The sequence below is a fragment of the Bos taurus genome, chromosome 1 (genome assembly GCF_002263795.3).
Source record: "Bos taurus isolate L1 Dominette 01449 registration number 42190680 breed Hereford chromosome 1, ARS-UCD2.0, whole genome shotgun sequence".
Classification (NCBI taxonomy): Eukaryota; Metazoa; Chordata; class Mammalia; order Artiodactyla; family Bovidae; genus Bos; species Bos taurus.
The window spans coordinates 59,458,137-59,480,488 of NC_037328.1; the positions used below are offsets into that span (position 1 = coordinate 59,458,137).

Genomic DNA, 22,352 nt, shown 5'->3' on the forward strand with positions numbered 1-22,352 from the left:
TATTTGGAACCAGTCTGTTGTTCCATGTCCAGTTCCAACTGTTGCTTCCTGACCTGCATACGAATTTCTCAAGAGGCAGATCAGATAATTAAATATTTTAAATGATTTCATGTAGCATAACAACAAAAAAAAAAGAGGCAGATCAGGTGGTCTGGTATTCTAATCTCTTTCAGAATTTTCCACAGTTTATTGTGATCCACACAGTCAAAGGCTTTGGCATAGTCAATAAAGCAGAAATAGATGTTTTTCTGGAACTCTCTTGCTTTTTACATGATCCAGCATATGTTGGCAATTTGATCTCTGGTTCCTCTGCCTTTTCTAAAACCAGCTTGAACATCAGGAAGTTCATGGTTCACATATTGCTGAAGCCTGGCTTGGAGAATTATGGCTCCATATATATGACAACTCTCAAAAAAAATAAAACTATGATGATAAAGAAGAAACTATGGTTACTGGGGGTTAGTAGTTAGGGGAGTGTTAAAGAGATAGCATACAGGAGTTCTTTCGGCTGATGAAGCTGCTCTGCAACCTAACAGTAATGGTGGCTGTTACAAAAATGTATACACATTAAAATTCATAGAACTTTAAACCAAGAAATATATGACTCAATTAAAAAGTTCGGCATTTTCAGGAAAATAAAAAAAAACAACTGGCTCACACACTGAATTATTGGAAAAGTATGGACTCATACAAAGCCATGGCTTCTCCTACCATGAAGATAATTTGGTAAGAGATAGTGCTGTTGGTGAAAAAGAAAGCTGAAGTTCTGTCCCTAACATCAGTTGATTAAAACATGAGAATTCTAATATAGCTATAAGCATTCAATAATAAGCATGTTTACTTAAAATTTGGTCTTTGTAGTTTATTATAACCATTACTGCTTGAGAATCAAGGATAATACCAGCACTTGGATTTTATACGTATGAATGGCCTCAATAACAAAGTGAAGACTATTAATTAAACTAATAAATTATTATATTTCATAAAACCCTAACGACTGTGTGAATAGATTACTCAGTTCTGTCTAAATTGTGCCATCTAAACCCTATAGCTGCAATCCATTTTCACTGATAAGTCTTAAAAGTTTTCAAATGTACATTTCCTTTTTAAATGGTAGTAAAATATATAAAACATAAAATTTACCAGTTTAACCATTTTTAGGTATACATTTTAGTATAGCATTAGGTACATCAATATTACTGAAAACTATAGCCATCATCCATCTGGGGAACTTCTTAATCTTCGGAGTGCATTAAACAGTGACTCCCCAGTCGTCCCTCCTCTCAGCCCCTGGTAACCTCTTTCTATTTTCTTTCTCTATGAATTTGACTCTTCTAGTATCTCATACAAATGGAATCATACAATATTTGTTATTTTGCGTCTGGCTTATTTCACTTAGCATACTGTCCTTAAGGTTCATCTACATAGCATGTGTCAGAACGTCGTTCATTTTTAAGGTTAATATTTTATTGTATGTTTACACACATTTCATTTATCCATTCATCTAGTGGTGGTCATTTGGGATGCTCCCACCTTTTGACTATCAAGTTTACACCCCTTTGACATTGTTGTCAGATACAATTTATTTCCCCACAAATCAGACTAAAGGCATATTCTGGTACCCTTGAGTGATGTAGGGCATTTCATTTTCTACAGTCGGGTTTAAAGAGGACTTTTAGAATTTCATTAACAATACTTAATTTTACATTAAATATTACGATACAAGCAGTTCTATGTATATCAAATTTTTGTTCAGGTTTGGTCATTAGCGTAATGTGTGTGTGTGTGTGTATGTTACATGCATCTCTATGTGATGATATATAGATGCAGCTGTATTCTGCATAATGTTAAAACTCTACTATTGCCTGGTTAGGAAAGTAGTCATCCAGAAGAAATGGCTTTTCAGTGTGAAGAAGCATGCTAAATTTTAATTGAATTGAAAATTTTGAGGTGAAATAAGAGTTTGGTACCTGTAAGGGTCTAGCATTGTACTAATAGCTAAACTCCACCCTGACCAATTAAAACAGAATATCTGTTTTAAGGGTAAGGCCAATGCATTTTTTATTTTTTTTTTTAGCTTCATAGGTAATGTGCAGCCAGGATTAGGAATCTGTGAGCTGGAGAAAGAGATCCTGAGTCAAGGGGAGTAAAAAAATGAAAGTAACAATAAAAGGCAGTTCAGGTCTAAAGCACACAAAAGTGAGGACAGAGAAATTTAGAATTGTAAATGACAGAGGAACTATTCAAACTGGGAGAAATTAAGTAGCCTTTTATTGATAGTTAAAAGCAGAAGAGGTGTCAATTATAAGGATAATTAACATATCTACATTTTAAAGAGCTGCAGAACCTAAACTAGAACATAAGCCTTGAAAATGGTCTAAGGACTTCAAAAGGTGAGAATAAGATAATATGTAAATATTTAGAAGACCAAGAGTTACAGTGTTTTGGGAAATATCAAGTCCCTTTATTATACAGTCTTTTGCTTCATTTGAATGTATGTACCAACTGAGCCTTGTAAGTGGAACATGAAGTAATCTATCATTTAAGTAAACATACATATGTATATGTATAGGGCTTCCCTGGTAGCTCAGCTGGTAAAGAATCCACCTGCAATGCAGGAGACCCTGGTTCAATTCCTGGGTCAGGAAGATTCCCTGGAGAAGGGATAGGCACCCATTCCAGTATTCCTGGGCTTCCCTGGTGACTCAGATGGTAAAGAATCCACCTGCAATGTGGGAGACATGTGTTCAATCCCTGGGTTGCGAAGATCCCTGGAGGAGGGCATGGCAATGCACTCCAGTATTCTTGCCTGGAGAATCCCCATGGACAGAGGAGCCTGGTGGGCTACAGTCCACAGGGTCACAGTCGGACATGACTGAGTAACTAAGCACAACGCAGCACATGTATATGTATATATACACATGGTTTGAATATATCCATCAACTTGCCTTGCTTCTTTTGACTATTCTTACCTTAAGGGACAAGTGTTCTGTTTGAGTTATAGTAATCCATCACCAATAATTAGATAATGAACCATCTACCTCACAATCCCATTCTCTCAATCACTCCACTAAAGCTGAAGGGCTATCTGAGTATTAAAAATGACCAGAACATTACACTATAATAGCATTTCTAAAGAAAACAAATTTCCAGCAAGAATATCATGTCACTCAAATTTGAGATGAAATCTCTTCATTATAAGCGATGCAAGCATTAAAATTACTTCATAGATTAAATAAACAAACTAAAAAAGAAGGATATTCCAAAAGCATGTTTTCCTTTTCTTTTCTATTTCTTTCTTGCCATTTTGGAAAATGAAAACAAAGGGAGAGAAATGAACAATAACTTTCCAGAAATAAACACAATATTTTAGGCAAGTTTTGTATCTTGTTTTCATCTCTTGATACTATATAATCATTTTCTCATGTCATTAAAATCTCTTCATAAATATTATTTGTTTTTTTAACCAAACCTATATTATGTGTCACCTTTCTAGCTAGAGTGACTGTTCTTCCCATACTATTGGGATTCAGGTAGTAGTCACATAAGATAAACAAGAATTCATATTTTTCCTGTGTAAATTCCTTAAACTGAAGGCATAGAGCAAACTTACAACTTTGGATAAGCTTGCCATGGTCAGCTGCCTATTGATGTCTTCAGTCCCCCGGAGGGAAGGAATACAAAGTAATTTAGTATATTCTAAAGAGAGCTTCCAACAACTGTAAATGTTTCACTCAAGTCAGCACTCTCTAAATGGAAGGACAGGACAGCTGACTGGCTGTAAGTGACAAAAAGACCCAGCCCACTCAGGGTAGGACTCCTAAGGGAGCAGGGAAGATTTCTGCAGACGTAGAGAAAGCTTGGGGTATCAAAATACACTGAACTTTTTTTATTCATCACATTAACCACCTTCTTCCACTCTAGTACTCTCTCTCCTTTTTTATTTGGGAGGAGGATGCTCTCCCTTTCTATCCCTTCACTCTCCTAGTTCCCTCATCTCTCCCTTCCTCTCCCTCCTTTTTCTTAAAAGAACTGACTATAACATGAAGTAAAGTACATCTGGGTTTAGCTGTGGTTATTATAATACAACTTTCCTGTGTTTTTAATTTAGCTTATGGTAACTAGTTTTTTTTATCCATAATAGGTGAATCTTTGTCAGGATTACTCTGTGCTGTGATCCAGAATGTACTGGTTCGGGAAATACAGTACCTTAGACTGTGCAATTCTCTCTTGCTGATTGCAGTTCAGATATTCTGCCCAACTCATTGGCTCCAGTTTATTCAAGTACATTCTGAAGGGGACTTCTGATGTTTCTTTTTAAGCTAAGGCCTTGGGTCTGCTCCTTCAATGACTTAAACTTCTATGAATTTTGTGCTGGGAATATAGTCTTGGAAACTCATCTTGCAGAAGGTTTTATTTGTTTATTTTTCCTCAGTGCGTGAGAGACGCAGAAGTCAGAAATTCTAGTGAGATTTACAACAGAAAGAGAAGAATTAAACAGATCCAGCAAGGAATTTGGAAATGAGCAGAAAAATTAATTGACCTGGGCCAAGGAGGGTTCGTGAAAACTCTTGAAGAGGAGAGAGATGAAAATGTAGGAGAAACATTGTGGGTGTCTATAATGGAGACATGTACTGTGCATGAGAGAGATGACAAATAAAAGAAAATTCTTAAGAGGTTTTTTGTTTTTTTTTTTTTTGCATTTCAGGTACATATCCAGAGAAACTAAAGAACTGAGTTACTTTTAATAACTTTTGCTTGCTCAACAATTATTTCTTTGTATGTGGCCCTAGGTATGAACCTGCATCATGAAAAGCCTCACACACACACACACACACACACACATACATTGTGCTTGCTAACAAGAACTAATTCCATCATTCTTTTTCATGTTCATACCAACACACAAATAAATTTACTCAAAAATATTCATTATCCTGAAAACTTGCTCTTTCACTTAATAAATTATGATCATACTTTTAGGTTGAGAGCAATAGATAAAATTCATTCTTTTCCTTCTACAACTCAACAGTGCTATCAGCCATTCCAGGCAGGGCCACTCAAGATGGATGGATCACAGTAAAGAGTTCTGACAAAATGCGGTCCACTGGAGGAGAAAATGGCAACCCACTCCAGTATTCTTGTCTAGATAACCCCATGGACAGTATGAAAAGGCAAAAAGATATGACACCAGGAGATGAGCCTCCCAGGTAGGAAGGGGTACAATATGCTACGGGGGAAGAGTGGAGGGCAATTTCTAAAAGCTCCAGAATAAATGAGGTGGCTGTGCCAATGCAGAAATGATGGTCAGTTGTGGATGTGTCTGCTGGTGAAAGTAAAGTCCAATGCTACAAAGAATAATATTGCCTAGGTACATGGAATGTTAGGTCCATGAACCCAGGTAAATTTGACATGGTCAAGAAGGAGATAGCAAGAGTGAACATTGACATCTTAGGAATTAGCACATTGAGATGTATGGGACCAGATGAATTAGATTCAGATGATCATTATATCTACTACTGTGGGTAAAAATCCCTTAGAAGAAATGGAGTAGTACTCATAGTCAACAAAAGGAAGTCCAAAACGCAGCACTTGGATGCAATCTCAAAAAAGACAGAGTGATCTCTTACTCATTTCCAAGGCAAACCATTCAAAATCAGAGTAGTCCAAGTCTATGCCCCAAGCAGTGATGCCAAAGAAGCTGAAGTTGACCAGTTCTAAGAAGACCTATGACACTTTCTAGAACTAACACACAAAAAAGATGCCCTTTTTTTGATAGGGGATCAGAATGCAAAAGTAGGAAGTCATGAGATACCCATATTAAGAGGCAAGTTTGGCCTCAGAATACAAAATAAAGCAGGACAAAGGCTAACAGAGTTTTGCCAAGAGAACACACTGGTCATAGCAAACACCCTCTTCCAACAAGACAAGAGATGACTCTACACATGGACATCATCAGATGGTCAATACCAACATCAGACTGATTATGTTCCTTTCAGCCAAAGATGAAGAAACTCTGTAAAGTCAGCAAAAACAAGATCTGGTGCTGACTGTGACTCAGATAATGAGCTTCTTACTGAAAAATTCAGACTTAAGTTAAAGAAGGGAAAACCATGAGGGCATTCAGACATGACCTAAATCACATCCCTTATGACTGTACAGTCCAAGTGGCAAATAGATTCAAGGGATTAGATCCAAAAGACAGACTGCCTGAAGAACTATGAATGGAGGTGTGCAACATTGTACAGGAGGCAGGGACCAAAACCAGCTCAAAGCAAGTGAAATTCAAGAAGGCAAAGTGGTTGTCTGAGGAAGCTTTACAAATAGCTGAGGAAAGAAGAGAAGTGAAAGACAAGGGATCAAAGGAAAGATATACCCAAATGAATGCAGAGGTCCAGATAATAGCATGGAAAAATAAGAAGGCCTTCTTAGATGAACAATAGAATGAGAAATAGAAGAGAACAACAGAATGAGTAAGACTAGAGATCTCTTCAAAAAAACTGGAGATACCAAGGGAAAGTTTCATGCAAGGATGAGCATGTTAAAGGACAGAAATGGTAAGGACCTAAAAGAAGCACAAGAGTTTAAGAAGAGGTGGCAAGAATACATAGAAGAACTATACAAAAAAGGTCTCAATAACCCAGATAACCATGATGGTGTGGTCACTCACCTAGAGCTGGACATCCTGGAGTATGAAATCAAGTGGACCTGAGGAAGTATTACTATGAACAAAGCTAGTGGAGGTGACAGAATTCTAGCTGAGCTACTTCAAATCCTAAAAGATGATGCTATTAAAATGGTGCACTGACTATGTCGGCAAATTTGGAAAACTCAGCAGTGGCCACATGGCTGGAAAACATTATGCTCAAAATCCTTCAAGCTAGGTTTTAGCAGTACATAAGCCAAGAACTTTCAGATGTAAAGGCAGGGTTTTGAAGAGGCAGAGGAACCAGAAATCAAATTGCCAACATTTATTGAATCATAGAGAAAGTAAGGGAGTTCCAGTAAAACAACAACTTGAGCTTCATTGACTATGCTAAAACCTTTGACTGTGTGGATCACAACTGTGGAAAATTCTTAAAGAGGTGGAAATACCAGACCACCTTACCTGTCTCCTGAGAAACCTGTATAGGGATCAAGAAACAATAACTAGAACTGGACAAAGAACAAATGACTGGTTCAAAATTGGGAAAGGAGTTCGACAAAGCTGTATATTGTCACTCTATTTATTTAACTTATATGCACAGTACACCATGTGAGCTGCCGGGCTGGATGAATCACAGGCTAGAATCAAGATTGCCAGGAGAAATATCAACAACCTCAGATATGCAGATGATACTAATCTAATAGCAGAAAGTGAAGAGGAACTAAAGAGCCTGTAGATGAGGGTGAAAATGCCAGCTTAAAACTCAACATTCAAAAAACTAAGATCATGGCATCTGGTCCCATCACTTCATGGCAAATAGATGGACAGAGAGTAGAAATAGTGACAGATTTTATTTTCTTGGGCTCTTCAAAATCACTGGGGGCAGTGACTGCAGCCACGGAATTAAAAGACACTTGCTCTTTGGAAGAAAAGCCATGACAAACCTAGATAGAGTATTAAAAAATATATGACTTTGTCAACAAAGGTCTGTATATTCAAAGCTATGGTTTTTCCGATAGTCATGTATGGATGTGCGAGTTGAACCATAAAGAAGCCTGAGTGTTGAAGAATTGATGCTTTAAATTGTGGTGCTGGAGAAGACTTTTGAGAGTCCCTTGGTTAGTACAGAAATCAAACCAGTCAATCCTAAATTAAATAAACCCTGAATATTCCTTAGAAAGACTGATGCTGAAGCTGAGGCTCTAATACTTTGGCCACCTGATGTGAAGAGCCAGTTTATTGGAAAAGACCCTAATGCCGGGAAAGACTGAAGGCAGAAGGAGGGGGAGTGACAGAAGATAAGATTGTTGGGTATCATCACTGACTCAATGGACATGAATTCGAGCAGACTCTGGGAGATAGTAGAGGACAGAGGACCTGGTGTGCTAGAGTCCATGAGGTCGCAAAGAGTCAGACACAATATATCGACTGAACAACAACAACATACAATCTTAAATATCATCATATATCACATGGTATACATGTAGTCAAATTAATGAATTCTGTATTCTTTTTTTAAAGCAAATTTTACTAAAACCTTACTAAATTTTTACACTGGATACTCAACAAACACTTACTGAATACCTATCTGCTGCCAGTTTAATGATTGTGAACATTAATAAATTACCCATGGTACTTTCCCTCAAAAAATAAAATCAGTCTAATGTGAGAAATATAGCAGTTTAAAAGTATTTCTTAATTTGAAGAGAATCTGCTCAGAGAATTTATAATAAAGAATGCTTTAAAATAAATCTTTAAAAGAAGCAATTTATCACTAGTAATTCATTCTTAGTCATTGTTTCCAATGTGTGAATAGTACTTAGCAACAACAGAGTACTTCTCTACATGGCAACTCAAGAAACAAACTAATTTCTAACCACTAAGAGCTCAGATAAAGCACCTTACTCCTGAGACCTCAGAGTGATTTATAATTCTACTAATACTTTTACTGTGATAGTAATACATGATATTTATAAGCTATCTTTATTCTGTGGAACTCTAAATACTTAATATATATCATTTGACTTCTTTGCATAATATCTGTAAAATAGAGAAAAGTGTCCCCTACAGATAAGGAAAATGATCTTAAGACAGAACTGTTTGACAATGCCTGAATCAAGTCTCCAGATAGTCAGCCCCACGCTCCTTCCTCTCAGTTATACTGGCTGCCTTCTTAGTGGGAACTGCAGAGATTATGTGGATGGTATTATGTCATCAATCAGAGTCTTGTATAGCATGGTAGAGTCAGTTTTTATTTTACAAAAAGAGAGCTTTTCATGTAAACTGTTTCCTCTGTCTACTAGAAGGACCTGTAAATAAAATTCTGCTGACAAGTTTTCTCGGTGAGATGAATCTGAGCAACCAATCTAGTTGGTCCCTCCCACTTTCCAGTTCTATAAGAAGAAAAGACAAATGTAGCATTGAATGTGTAACCCAGGCTCACAGCTATTCCTGGAAGCCCTAATTCATAGAAGAAAAGAGAACACAGTAACAACAATGGCAATGACAAAAATGTTAGACATACATTGGTTATTGATTATTTGATAAAGTTCTACAGCATTCAAATAAACAAAGAATAGTTCAGTAAAATTGTAGTGAAGATTATGCAAATTTCATATGGTTAAGTTGGTACAATTGCAAATATGTAAAGAACTTCATCAAAAATCTAGATCTAATACTCAATAACTATTATTTTCCTATATCTCTGAAGACATTTTATCATAAGACATTTATAACCCTGAGAATCTGATACTAACCAGAAGAATGACTTCATTTGGTATTCCATTTCTCATGACCTCCTGAAAGAATGTCAGTTCAGCATGGCCTCCTTCCTTTTCCAGTTGATTCAAAGAATGGTGTTTTCAAATTGCCATTTGGGATACATGAAGCGGTGCATTTGGAGTCAATGTGCTGCAACCTGAAGTGTAACACTCTTTATTGTTCTTGAGAAACGTGTGCCTAATTCCCTGGAAATTTACTGTTTCAAAGAGTCACAAGTCTCCTGATTGCTTCTCATCAGTCTTGAAGAGATTAGATAAGCTTCCTCCTTCTTACAAAAGCATTTTCTTCATTCAAAATTCCTTTGAGAGCAAAACACTGAACCAGAATTGGATTTTTAGCAAAATATTACAATATTGTAGGAAACATATTTTTTCTCCTGAGGAGACCCAGCAGTTCAAAACATATACTTATGTACTTTCTCATTTAAGGCTACTGGCCACATATTGAAAAGAGCAAGGATGAGGTAAAAAAAACAAAGTCCTTTCTGTGAAGCAGGAAGGATGTTTTTCACTGAGTTATTTTAGAAGACTTGAATGGACTGCTAAGGGCTTTCACATAAAAAGATATGAAAGTCAAACTCAAGAAACAGAGGGGTAAAAAACAACTACAGATCTATAACAGACACTGCTTTTAATTATCATAAACTTGTGATGCACACGGGTGCTATTCTATAGTGACAGGTTTAGAATAATTGTTCAAGTGTATCAACAATAGAAATGACCTCCTTAGAAATCGAGTTATATATACTTGGTGTTGCAAAAGTTGACACAGAAGGAATCAGGATCATGTTTGCAGTAGGATGTGACATCAACACATCCCCTCTTTCAACATCTTTCAAATGTTTCAACATCTCCCTCTTCCTCTTCATCCATATTCTCTTTTCCCCTCTCTCTCCCTTACTCTTTCCCTTCCTCTCTCTCTCTCTCCTACTTTCAACAAGGAATTCACTTCTAATGTAGTCCTCAGTGGTCATTACAAAATAATAGTAAGAATTGATAACTATGTTTGGGGTTTCTTCTACTTTGCTTTTTTTTTTTTTTTTTAGTATCAGTAAGATGTGCACTTTCATTGACCTAGATCTCTGATCAGGCTTATAAAGCTTCAATTAAGCTAGACTTCAGAAGGAAAATGTACACCTCACTTTTTTCTCATTAGTCTAATTAACACAATATTTTATTTCTTTCTCTTTACAAAGAGGTTGTCAAGGACAATCAAAGTTAGTAGTGCCATTGTCTCGGAGAAGGCAATGGCACCCCACTCCAGTACTCTTGCCTGGAAAATTCCATGGATGGAGGAGCCTGGTAGGCTGCAGTCCATGGGGTCGAGAAGAGTCAGACACGACTGAGCAACTTCACTTTCCCTTTTCACTTTCACGCATTGGAGAAGGAAATGGCAACCCACTCCAGTGTTCTTGCCTGGAGAATCCCAGGGATGGCAGAGCCTGGTTAGCTGCTGTCTATGGGGTCGCAAAGAGTCGGACTCAACTGAAGCAACTTAGCAGCAGCAGCAGCAGCAGTGCCGTTGTCTGTGATATGACTGGGATCTTGGACTCAGAGACACTGTGAGTCAAGATGATGTGGAAATGAAAGACTAATGTCATGGATTTGACCAATCTTCCCAGCCCTGATAGCTCAGTTGGTAAAGAATCCACCTGCAATGCAGGAGACCCTGGTTTGATCCCTGGGTTGGGAAGATCCTCTGGAGAAGGGAAAGGCTACCCACTCCAGTATTCTGGTTTGGAGTATTCCATGGACTGTATAGTCCATGGGCTCACAAAGAGTCAGACATGACTGAGTATCTTTCACTTTCTCTTTTCTTTCCCAGCTCTTCATTTCTCAAAGATGGAAACATGTATAGGGGCTCTGTATTTATTTCCAGGCAAGATAACATAACTTAATTATAAAAGCATCATCTCAACATATTCTTTTTTCTTGGGAAATCTATGAGACTATGTATTAAATTCTACTTTGCCATATAAGGAGTTGAGGTATGTGGACCATAGAAGACTAGCATCCAGGAGAAGAGCAGACTTGGCATGTGGGTATAATAATGGAAAAATACTTGGGTCAGACAAATCTATGTTTGAATCCTGGCTTGGGCTTTTACAACAACATGGGGAATTGAAGATGGCACTTCAATTTAATCTCACTGATCCTCAGTGTCCTAAAAATGTAAACTAAAGGTTATAGCATCTATTTTGAGACGTTTTAAGAATTAAATGTAAAGAGCTTTATGCAGAGAGGGTACCTTACCTAAAGAAAAAGGTAAAGGTCTTTTCTTTACCTTCCTAACTTTTTTCAAAAAACTTCCTAACATCTTTTAGACATTTGGACTATTAGAGAACTAGTGACCTCTGTGACCACATGACCTAAAGTGGTAACAAAATTCACCAGATAAAAACACCCAGCAGGAGACAGCACAGGGTTTGAATCAGTTAGGTCTGGCATCGATACAAAACTGATTTACTGTCTTTGCAATCTTGGATATTACTTAATCTTTCTGGATCTCAGTATTCTCATTATAAAATGGAAATTATTCCGAGTTTGCTGAGTTGTTGCTGAGCGTGGTAGTGAGGATTAAAGACAACTTTTATAAAGCATCTGGTACATTAAGTAAACAGATTGGGAGTAATACTTATTGTTCAGATTTTTATTAATTAAAACTTGTCTGTAGACTCATCTCCTATACTTAATATTCCTTTTTCCACCCAAGACCTTGAAAGGGTTACAATAGGTGCTTTGATCACAGATTAGCTGGTTTGGCTGTGTTAATCTAGCTCTTAAGAATTAGAGTTCCAGCCCTGCCATTAAATGTTTAACTGTACAACTTGAACAGGAATTCTAGGCCTAAATTATGTTCATCTCCAAAATGAGGAGACTGGAATAAATAATTCCTAAAATTCTCTGTAGACATAATATTTTAAGATTCTGTGTCTTTTGACTGAGTTACAGTGGATAAGTACTCATATCTTTAGAGCTTAACCTAGTTCTCTATGGTTTAATTTTCACATTCTCTCTACTCTATTTCTTCTTTAATTGCAAAAGGGGATAATTTCCATCACTTTGCAAACAAACCAATATCTCTCTTCTGATTTAGTGGCATTCCAGAATATTAATGCATCATACTTTAAGACAGTCTGGCTTGTTTCTAATCCAGAAATTCAGTCATAATATAGGTAGTATTAATGAGGAAAATGAGGATTTATTTTCAAGGCTTTTTATGCCTCCAGGCCCCTGGACATTGCACACGATTAAATACACTCAAATTAAAAATAAGATTAAGGTTTAACAGTTAAAAATACATTTTAAGAGTAAAACACTTTTTTCGGTACTCATTTCTACATTACAGAATGGGCACTTAAAAATAAACAAAAATAACAGATTCATTAACCAGCAACAGAATTTTAATAATCATTAACTAGAAAGGAAATAAAATTAACTTGACCTTATCTTAGAAGGTTGTCAGAGACTATTTTGGTTATGTAGATGGGGAACATGTTGTGAACTAGTAGACCTCTGTTTCAAAAGTCCAAAACCCTCCTCAAATTCAGAAGTAAACTTTCAGTAAGGCTTCAAAACAAATATATAGATCTATTGCTTACAAGGTACCTTTGAATTGTCTTCATCTGGCTCTATTCTTAAGCTATTCTTCAATTAATATTTATTTATCCATCTACTCACTTTTTGTGCATGTCTACTGTGTGCTTTTCCAGTGTATTCAGAATGAAATCCAAATTCCCACCCTGGCTACTTCTCTGACCTCACCTCCAGTTTTGCTCCTCCTTTCCTCCTTCTGCTTTAGCTTCTCTGGAATCTGGTTACTTCCTCGAATTCACAGTTTGCCCTTGCCTCAGGGCTTTGTCCGTGCTGTTTCTGTCTGGAACTTTTCCCCTCTCAAGCTTCCATCCCCACCCCAAATTCTTCACCTGGCTGATTCTGCTTTCAAAGTCTCAACTTAAACGACACTTTCTCTAAGAATTATTTCCTGAGCACCCAATGGAAAGTATAATAGATTTTCTCCACCCATTCTTGTCTTGCATATCTATTAGCTCTTCTCATGGACTACAGTTTTTAATTTTATAATTATTTGTTTACTTATTTAATGTCTGATTTCCTTCAGTTCAGTTCAGTTGCTCAGTCGTGTCCAACTCTTAGCGACCCCAAGGACTGCAGCCTACCAGGCTCCTCCGTCCATGGAATTTTCCAGGCAAGAGTACTGGAGTGGGGTGCCATTGCCTTCTCCGAATTGCTCATAAGAGGCATAGAATAAATTTTAATTCATTATTATGGAAAACAGAGGGAAGAGGTCTGAGGAGAAACTTTGTTGGGTACCTACATCTAAGGCCTTGCTCTGGCATCCTCATTCTCTAATTTTCCCTTCTCTATATGCCAAAGCTTCCATGACATGTTTTAAGGCAGAACAATGTCTCCTGTTTGGGACACAAAGACTTAGGCCACCAATTTTTTGTCCACAGTGACTTGAGTTTCTTCATGGTGGGAGTTGGGAAATTCTGGAGAGGATAAATACCTTTGAGAAAGAAACTAAGATGTACCCAGGATTTAGCTCTGGGTAAAATAATAAAAAAGTCCCTACATTGGTCTCTTTGGATTGCTAAATGTCAGAATCCAATAAAGGAAACCTGAAATAAATTACTAGAGCAAGTAATTTATTTTAAATTATTAAAGTTTATTTCAATTTTTTCAGACCCAAAAAACTTTTCTCTGATGGAAATGACCCTTGGCAACAATGACATTCTGACACCATGCATGATGCACCCTTTTGGGAAGTCTGCATTCCATGTCACAATGGCTCTGTTCAGATTACCGGTTTTATCTTGCCTGTAAGCCCAATTAGACTACTGAAGTTTTTAATGGCCTTCTGTCTGCTTTGTAAATCATCATGCATGCATGCTGTTGCTTCAGTCATGTCTGACTCTGTGCAAACCTATGGGCTGTAGCCCACCAACTCCTTTGTCCATGGGATTTCCAGGTAAGAATACTGGAGTGGGTTGCATGCTCTCCTCCAGGGGATCTTCCCAACCTAGGGATCGAACCCATGTCTCTTACATCTCCTGCACTGGCAGATAGTTTCTTTACCACTAGCGCCACCTGGGAAGCCCCAGAAATCATCATAAAGAATATTAAGTCAATAAATTTAATTGCCTCTATATGACATAATTTTGCCTCTATGTGAGTCAATATAGAACCAGAGGCATAATATCAGAATGTACCATAATGCTCTTTATTTTGGAGAAGGCAATGGCACCCCACTCCAGTACTTTTGCCTGGAAAAATCCCATAGACAGAGAAGCCTGGTAGGCTGCAGTCCATGGGGTCGCTAGAATCAGACACGACTGCGAGACTTCACTTTCACTTTTCACTTTCATGGATTGGAGGAGGAAATGGCAACCCACTCCAGTGTTCTTGCCTGGAGAATCCCAGGGATGGGGAAGCCTGGTGGGCTGCCGTCTATGGGGTTGCACAGAGTTGGACACGACTGAAGCGACTTCGCAGCAGCCGCAGCTCTTTATATATGAATTTTGGACTAGTTGGAAGAGGGCACTGCAGTTAAGTGGGTCTCATAAGATGAGCCTAAGACAGTTTGCTCTTCAGCAAACACAGCTCAGACTCTGAGTGTAGAAGAAAGATCAAACACTCAGAGTCTAAAACTGGGTCTACTCTCAGTCCTAGATGTCTGAGGGTGATTTGCATTGGTAGTCAGTATCATTTGGGTAACCTGCATGCCCTACCCTGGGTCTTCATTTACTTATTTCAAAATGAGATGACTGGACTTTTTATTTCTTATATACTTTCTACCTGTAATTTTTGATGATACTTTGCCCTTAAATCCCTTTCACCTCAATCTTTTAATCTTAAAAAATACGAAGTGTGTTTATAAAGTCATTTGATGTCCCTAAACATTATTCCACATGATAACAGTACAGTTCATGAAGCTTAAATTTTATCATTTTAGCTTTGCCTCAGAGGCCAAGTTTTATGAGAGCCTTCATTTGCATCACCAGAAGCTAATTTAATAAAAATAAAGGAACCCCTTTTAGAAATAAATTAAAATTGGTGTTGGGGGGCAGATAACTTTATGTTAAAAAGAAAGCAAAACAAGCAAAAAAAAAAAAGAAAGAAAGAAACCAGGAAGCTAAACTTAGAAGGGGTCAAATCGTTCTGAGTTCTAAGGAATGCTGTCATCTTATCTGTGTTGAGAAATTGGTTCTGGCTCTCAGTGCACTGAAGATAGACGTTTCTAATGGCAACTTCCCAAATCTCTGGTCTCTTGACCCAATATCTTTTGTACCATTTGCCCCGTTTTCTTGAAGCACAATCTACGACATAGACAAGCAGGTACACAGCACCATCCATCCTAGAGTCAGGTAGATTTATCTTTGGAGACGGCTTCAGTATATGAGATGTAAGACACAACTAGATGGAAAACTAGTGAAGCCCACTTCACAGACAAAAAGGATGTGGTTTGAATGGGCACTTCTCATTCTGGTCAGGAGAAAGAAGTATAAAGTCAAAGAAGAGACGGACTAGGAGACTGATGTCTAATGTTATATGGTGAATAATAGGTTTGTCTTTGACAAATTCCTTTGTAATTATCTTCTTCACTGTCAAAAACTTCATTCAACACATCTCCACAATAAATAATTTTTGAATGAATAAATCCTAAAGTTCTGACTTAAATTTCCTAATTGTACTAGTAACAATAGCTATTTCTTGATTACTATTACTATGCCAAGCACTGGGGATCACAAAAATGAATAAGAAATAGACCCTGATTTTAGAGAGCTTACCATCCATAGTTCCTGACTCTTGTAGTTATGACAAAAATAACAATAATCATCATTTATTCATTCATATCAGCCAGGCACTATGCTCAGTGGACAACATACATTAATATAAGCTGCCAAAGTTCCCTCCAGTTCACCAGATACCCTGACAGTGAGGTGATCTTGTTCTGTCCGTGCATCATCTTTCCAAAAAAAATGGACCCAGCAAGAATTTAGACAATAGGCAGGGATGTTTAAGCAATGTCAGAAATGTCTACAGTAAACATACGAGAACTGTAGTTGATAATGAAAGAGTGAAGTAAGCCAAAGTGAAAATGGAAGAAGTCATCTGAATCACCTTTAATGTACTCTGTCTAAAGGCACCGTGACATTCTGAAAACCACAATGCAATACACCCCACATTCGGCATTCCAGCATGAACAAGGGGATGAATGCTGTTTAAGTGTTTAAGACTCTCTAGCAAAAGACCACATAGCACAGTAAATGGAAACTTAGGAAGACATCACAACCTGCTGGATTTTATTACCAAAATATGTATTTTTATCTAAAATTTTTAAAATGATAACATTGAATTTCCTTGTAGTATTTCATAACCTTTGAGTGAGGCATTAAAGTGTTTTTCCTTTTCCCCCACCAACTATAAGCTTCTGTTTTCTTACCCTGGGCGTCTGAATCTTTTATATGCTTGGGTTCTATTCACTGCCTGTTATTCAGACATTGAAATCCCAAATGTTAATTGTTCTTCCAAGTACATTGACAAAACAGCAGCTAAATAAGGGTAGACCAGACTGTGGTAGACTCTGACATGCATTTATGGAACAATGGGGCTCTGAGAGACAGCCTTGTAGCTCACGGGAAGACATAAGATGTGCTATTTTGACTGCTTCATAGCAGAATGGGGAACACACGCACACAAGGGAATTATGCATTTTACTTAGTTTTGCCCAAAGTCCTCAAGGCAACAGAATCTTGTGATGTCATCATGAACTTTCTTTCTCTCCATTTACACTGACACAAAGGCTAAAAATTTCTAATGACATCACAAAGGAAAACCGGAGTCTACTTTGATTCCATTAGAAATCTGTTACTTTCAAAGAGACTTGTACCAAAATGTAAGAATCCTTCCCGACAGGGTGTGTGTCACTGTGCTGATGCACGGTGGGTGACACCCTCCCGAACGCAATTCAAACCAGCCAAGAGCAAGGATTCACAATTTAGGTTGGATAAAAAAGACATACTGAATATTGAGCCCTACAAATTTTCTTTTTTTAAAGAAGGAAATCATTTAAACATGTATTTCTTCAGGGATATTCAAATTTCTTACTCATGTCTGGTTACTATGTGACCACTATTTTTGTCCCTTTTTGAGTGGGTCACAAAAATACAGAGGAAGGTAGAGGAAGCTTTCACTCACAGGAATGCAGTGCAGCTCAATCTTTTGTTTTTAAGGTGCAGTGATTTCAGTCTCTAAATGTAACTTCAGGCAGTCTGAAAAGAAACAGGTTAAAATCTCTTTCAGTTATAATTGGTATTTCAGATTTAATTAAAAATTAAACTTTCATAATGTTTCACCATCCAAAGCAATGCATTATCAGTCAAGCGTAGCTTTTTTTTTCTGTTAAGGAAAAAAAAAAAAACCCTCTTCCCAGAGTAGTTTTTTAATGAAAAGAAAAGGATCTAAAGAGGAAAAAAAGCAATTCTGAAAAACAAAATATGCCTCCATGTTAAGGACTTCATAATGATATGACTAGAAAATCAGTGTTTCTAAATTTTACCTATATTCTGATTAAAAAAAAAAACAACTCCTAAACAATTTCAAAGCTTCAAGATTACATACAATATTATTTCAGAGAATAAAGAAGAAAATCTACAGTCTGAATACACATATTAAAGGGAAATTACAACTTCAAATAAAATTGGAAAATAACATTAGACCCACTGCTTTCAAATGACTGAGGGGCAAACGGTGAAGCAGAGGCAAAGAAACATATTTAGCAGCACAAATGCCCATTGCAAGGCATTAAGGGTTTAGTGCACTCCAGATGACATCACACTATAGAGCTTATTGTATGAAGCATTGCTGTTTTAAGCAACATGGGAAGACCATCAGGGTTTAAACTACCTCTCTTGGTTTAAATAACCATAAATGCATCTTTTAAAATATCTATTTTTAATTTTTGAATTAAGAGTCCAGGCATTAAGATAAAAGTATTTAATAACTATCTGGGCTTAAAATGTCGTATTAATTTTTGTAGTCCTTTATTTTTTCATACAACATCACCTATAAATAAGATAATATTTAAAAAAAAACAGACAGGATTAAGTCATCCTTATTTTTAGCTTCAAATAATTGATACAACAGGTTTAGAAAAATATAGATTTTTAGTATAAAAAGGAGATAACACAATTATCTTTTACTTTACATCATGCCGTCCATTTTTTATATATTTGTAGCACTAAATGTGGTATGTTTATGTCCATCTTCATATTAATGCAAGGTAATATTTTAACATCTCCACATATAAGAGCATAATCATAAATCGGCCTTGAAACTGCATCTCTTTTTGAAAATGTATCTATTTCTTACTTGTGAGTTCTACTTTCTTTTTCCCTTGGATTAAATAAAAGAATATTTTGTGTATTGTGTCTATTTGATGCACATAGGTTATACGTTCAAACTGGTTCAAATTCACTAGATCTATCCATGAATGGATCCACACACACACACACAAAATCACTGAGTAACTAAACTTTTCGCCTGCTTCTCACATGCCTGAATTAGACCAAAAATGCACCAGTGTAAAGACAGAAATTATGGAGGCGTCACCAGGGACAACTATGAGGAGGGGAGTGCACATATTTCCTTATAAGGCAACAAAACATTCATAAAAGAAGCTGACAAAAATAACTCATGCTCAGAAATAATGTCGAATAACAATAATCCCTAATAAATGATTCAGAAATATAAGAGCTGCCCATCTCTATATAAATCTGAATCACCAACTGATACTGTTCTACTCACCAATCACATATGGTTAGTGAAACTGATTCACTGTCTAGTTTAGATAAGAAAAGGCGATAGAAACGAGACTGCATATTTATATATAAACTGTTTAACTGACAACTTGCAGTTCAATTTAGTGTCAGATTTCCTTTTCCTTAATTCACCAGATGTTGAGTGAATTGAACTCAGTTCAAAACAATAAAGCAGTTTCTATGAATAGAAAGTCTACTAAGTTATATTCTCCTCTTTGCATGTCATTCCTTTCTCCTCTTTGACCTTTATTTTCCCTTCTCTGACTCTGCCTGTTTATTCCTTACTTTCACTTTCCTCCTTATTTATTGTTTCCCTTTCTCTTTTTTCCCCCTTGGTGTGGGTAATGAAGCTCAAAAATAACATCTTGTATCCTGTTGAGGGAAACTTGGTCACAACTATCCTTCCAGATGACAAACTCATTCTTAAATGTCTGTTTTCCAATCCAAAGAAAACAGAGCAATTGAGAAAATAGAGATGCAACATCACTTACCACTACCACCACCACCACTTTTAATTCCCATGCTACATTCATCATAAGGAGGACTAAAGTTTATTTATATTATCCCCTAACCTTAAATAGGACCGCAAATAAGACTAATAACAGGACCATTTTGTGGCACTCAAGCAAACGGCTGGGCAAAACAGATGGATCTTACTTTGCGCCAGGACTCAAAAAATACAGTCGCCAACTCACTGTTGGCGACTACGTATCTTGGCCCAAAGATGGACCTGGAAGTGGGACCAGTTGTCTTTGATATGAATATGGTTCCTATTCAGATCAGCCTCATGAGAAATCATTAACTCTGCTACTATACAGTGGGGTTAAGTATTGGTTAGAAACTGTTTGGAAGACTGGTCATCAAGAAAGTAAAATATTCTGAAGGCATGCCAGATTAGATTAAGGAGCAGAGAAGTTAAGACTAGGATCTTATTTTTGGCACTATGGTCTACTTTTCAACTCCTGTTTTTGTTAAGTTCAGTGCTGTACACTGAATCCACCTTTAAAATACTAGATTTCCGGAGTACGTGTCATCAATAAGAATAACTTGCTCTTGACATTTCAAGTTCCAAAATCTGTTAAAATTTTTTCAAGTTATCCAGAACAACCTCAGTTATTATTAAAATTGACCACCAATGTCAGACTTCTTTAATCAAGATAGAACTTTGCCAGGCTTTATAGAATACAGTGAACACCCAGTGATGCACTGGTAAACAACTCAGTAATCAATGCAAATTACAAAGCCCGTAAGAATGCTTCTCTTGGCAGACACCCTTTAGCAAAGAGAGTTGTACATTCTGTACTAGTTAAAGATTCTGAATGTCTTTCCAGAGAAGTAGCAAATGCATTATATTACAGTAACCCATCCTAAGTCACAAGGCCAAAAAACAAATCCCCAGACGATAAAAAACTTAAGAGGGGTGAAGAACTATAGATCTTAGTATTGACTAGGAAAAAAGGGCTGCTTCTGACTACACTCTACTTTTCAAAATCCTCACATAGGTAGAGGTTTTAGATATCACCAGGTCACAGAACTTCAAGGAAAGATCAACAAAGCACTCCAGTTTAGGAAGTCTACGCTCATCCAGGCAGTTCTCTTAATGCTCTCCCAATTCTTCAGCACCAATTATATCCTGCTCAGATTGTTTTTGCGAGCTCACTCACCTCTCTATGACCACACTCGCCTGTGGTCAGCATAGAGACCAAATGACAATATTTGATTATTTCTCTTAGTCTTTGTTTCCTTTTCACTTAAAATTTATTGTGAAAAAATTCAAACATACGCAAGAGTAGAGAGTATAGTAAAACAGAACTCCCCTCTCCCCAAAAGAACTCCTACGTATTTATCACCCGAGGTCAGTGTTTACTTCATCTATGCTCTAACCAACTTCTTTTTCCACCAGATCATTTTAAAGACAATCCCAGATGTCATATTACTCCATCCATTAATATGTTAGTATGTATTATTAAAAAATAATGACTTTAAAAAGTCACACCATTATATCACATCAAAAATAATAGTAATTATTTAATGTTATTAAATATTCTGTCAAATGATTGACTTTTTTTTTTCTAGCTGACTAGTTTGAATTAAGATCTGAACAATATCTGCATATTACATTTGAATCACAATTCCCCTTTAATCTATAAATTTCTTTTAAACATTTTAACTTTTAATTTTGAAATAATTTTACATATATGGAAAAGTTGCAAAGGTAGCTCAAAGAATTCTCATATTTCCTTCACTATGTTCTCTTAACTTTAACATTGTATATAACCAAGGTAAGAAATTAACACTGATACAATACTATTACCTAAACTACAGACTTTATTCGGATGTCACCAGCTCTTCCACTAATATATTTTGTCTCTTTCAAGGATCTAATCCAGGATACCTGAATTAATCTACCTGGTATCCTAGATTAGATCCTTGGATCTAATGGATAAAAGATCCATGGATAATTAGATAAATGCATCTAATTAGATCCATGGATAAAAAGATGTATTCAGCTATCTTTTATCCTAAATCTCCTCTGCATGCTAAATCGCTTCAGTCATGTCTGACTCTTTGCGACCCTATGGACTGTAGGACATCATTCAGATTCTCCAAGCAAGAATATTGGAATGGGTTGCCAAAATGCTCTTCTCTAAAGTCTCCTCTGATCTGTAACAATTTCTCAGTTTTTTATTGTTCTTCAGGACCTTGATAGTTTTGAAGAGCAGTGGTCAGATATTTTGTGAAATGGTCCTCAGTTTGGATTTGACTTATGTTTCCTCATAATTGGGCTTCCCTTGTGGCTCAGCTGGTAAAGAATTTGCCCACAATGCGGGAGAGACCCTGGGTTCGATCCATGGGTTGGGAAGATACCCTAGAGAAGGGGATACTGGAGATACCCACTCCAGTATTCTGGCCTGGAGAATTCCATGGACTATACAGTCCATGGGGTCGCAAAGAGTCAGACACGACTGAGAGACTTTCACTTCACTTCACCTCTCATAATTAGCCTGGGATTACAGTTTTAGTTCAGTTCAGTTCAGTCACTCAGTCGTGTCCAACTCTTTTCGACCCCATGAATTGCAGCAC

At 36.9% G+C, this 22,352-nt stretch overlaps 1 protein-coding gene across 20 annotated transcripts in view; it reads right to left on the minus strand.

Moving 5' to 3' along the window:
- The window catches only part of ZBTB20 (zinc finger and BTB domain containing 20), an 862,801-nt gene that overhangs the window by 506,211 nt on the left and 334,238 nt on the right, over positions 1–22,352 (minus strand). For 16 of the 20 annotated variants that reach the window (XR_009496015.1, XM_059890161.1, XM_059890164.1 and 13 more), the window contains one exon: positions 17,647–17,720. The exons of the other annotated variants lie outside the window; for them this stretch is intronic. The gene's annotated coding sequence lies outside the window, so the exon portion shown is untranslated. The remainder of the gene's footprint in view (positions 1–17,646; positions 17,721–22,352) is intronic. 20 annotated transcript variants of the gene reach the window in all.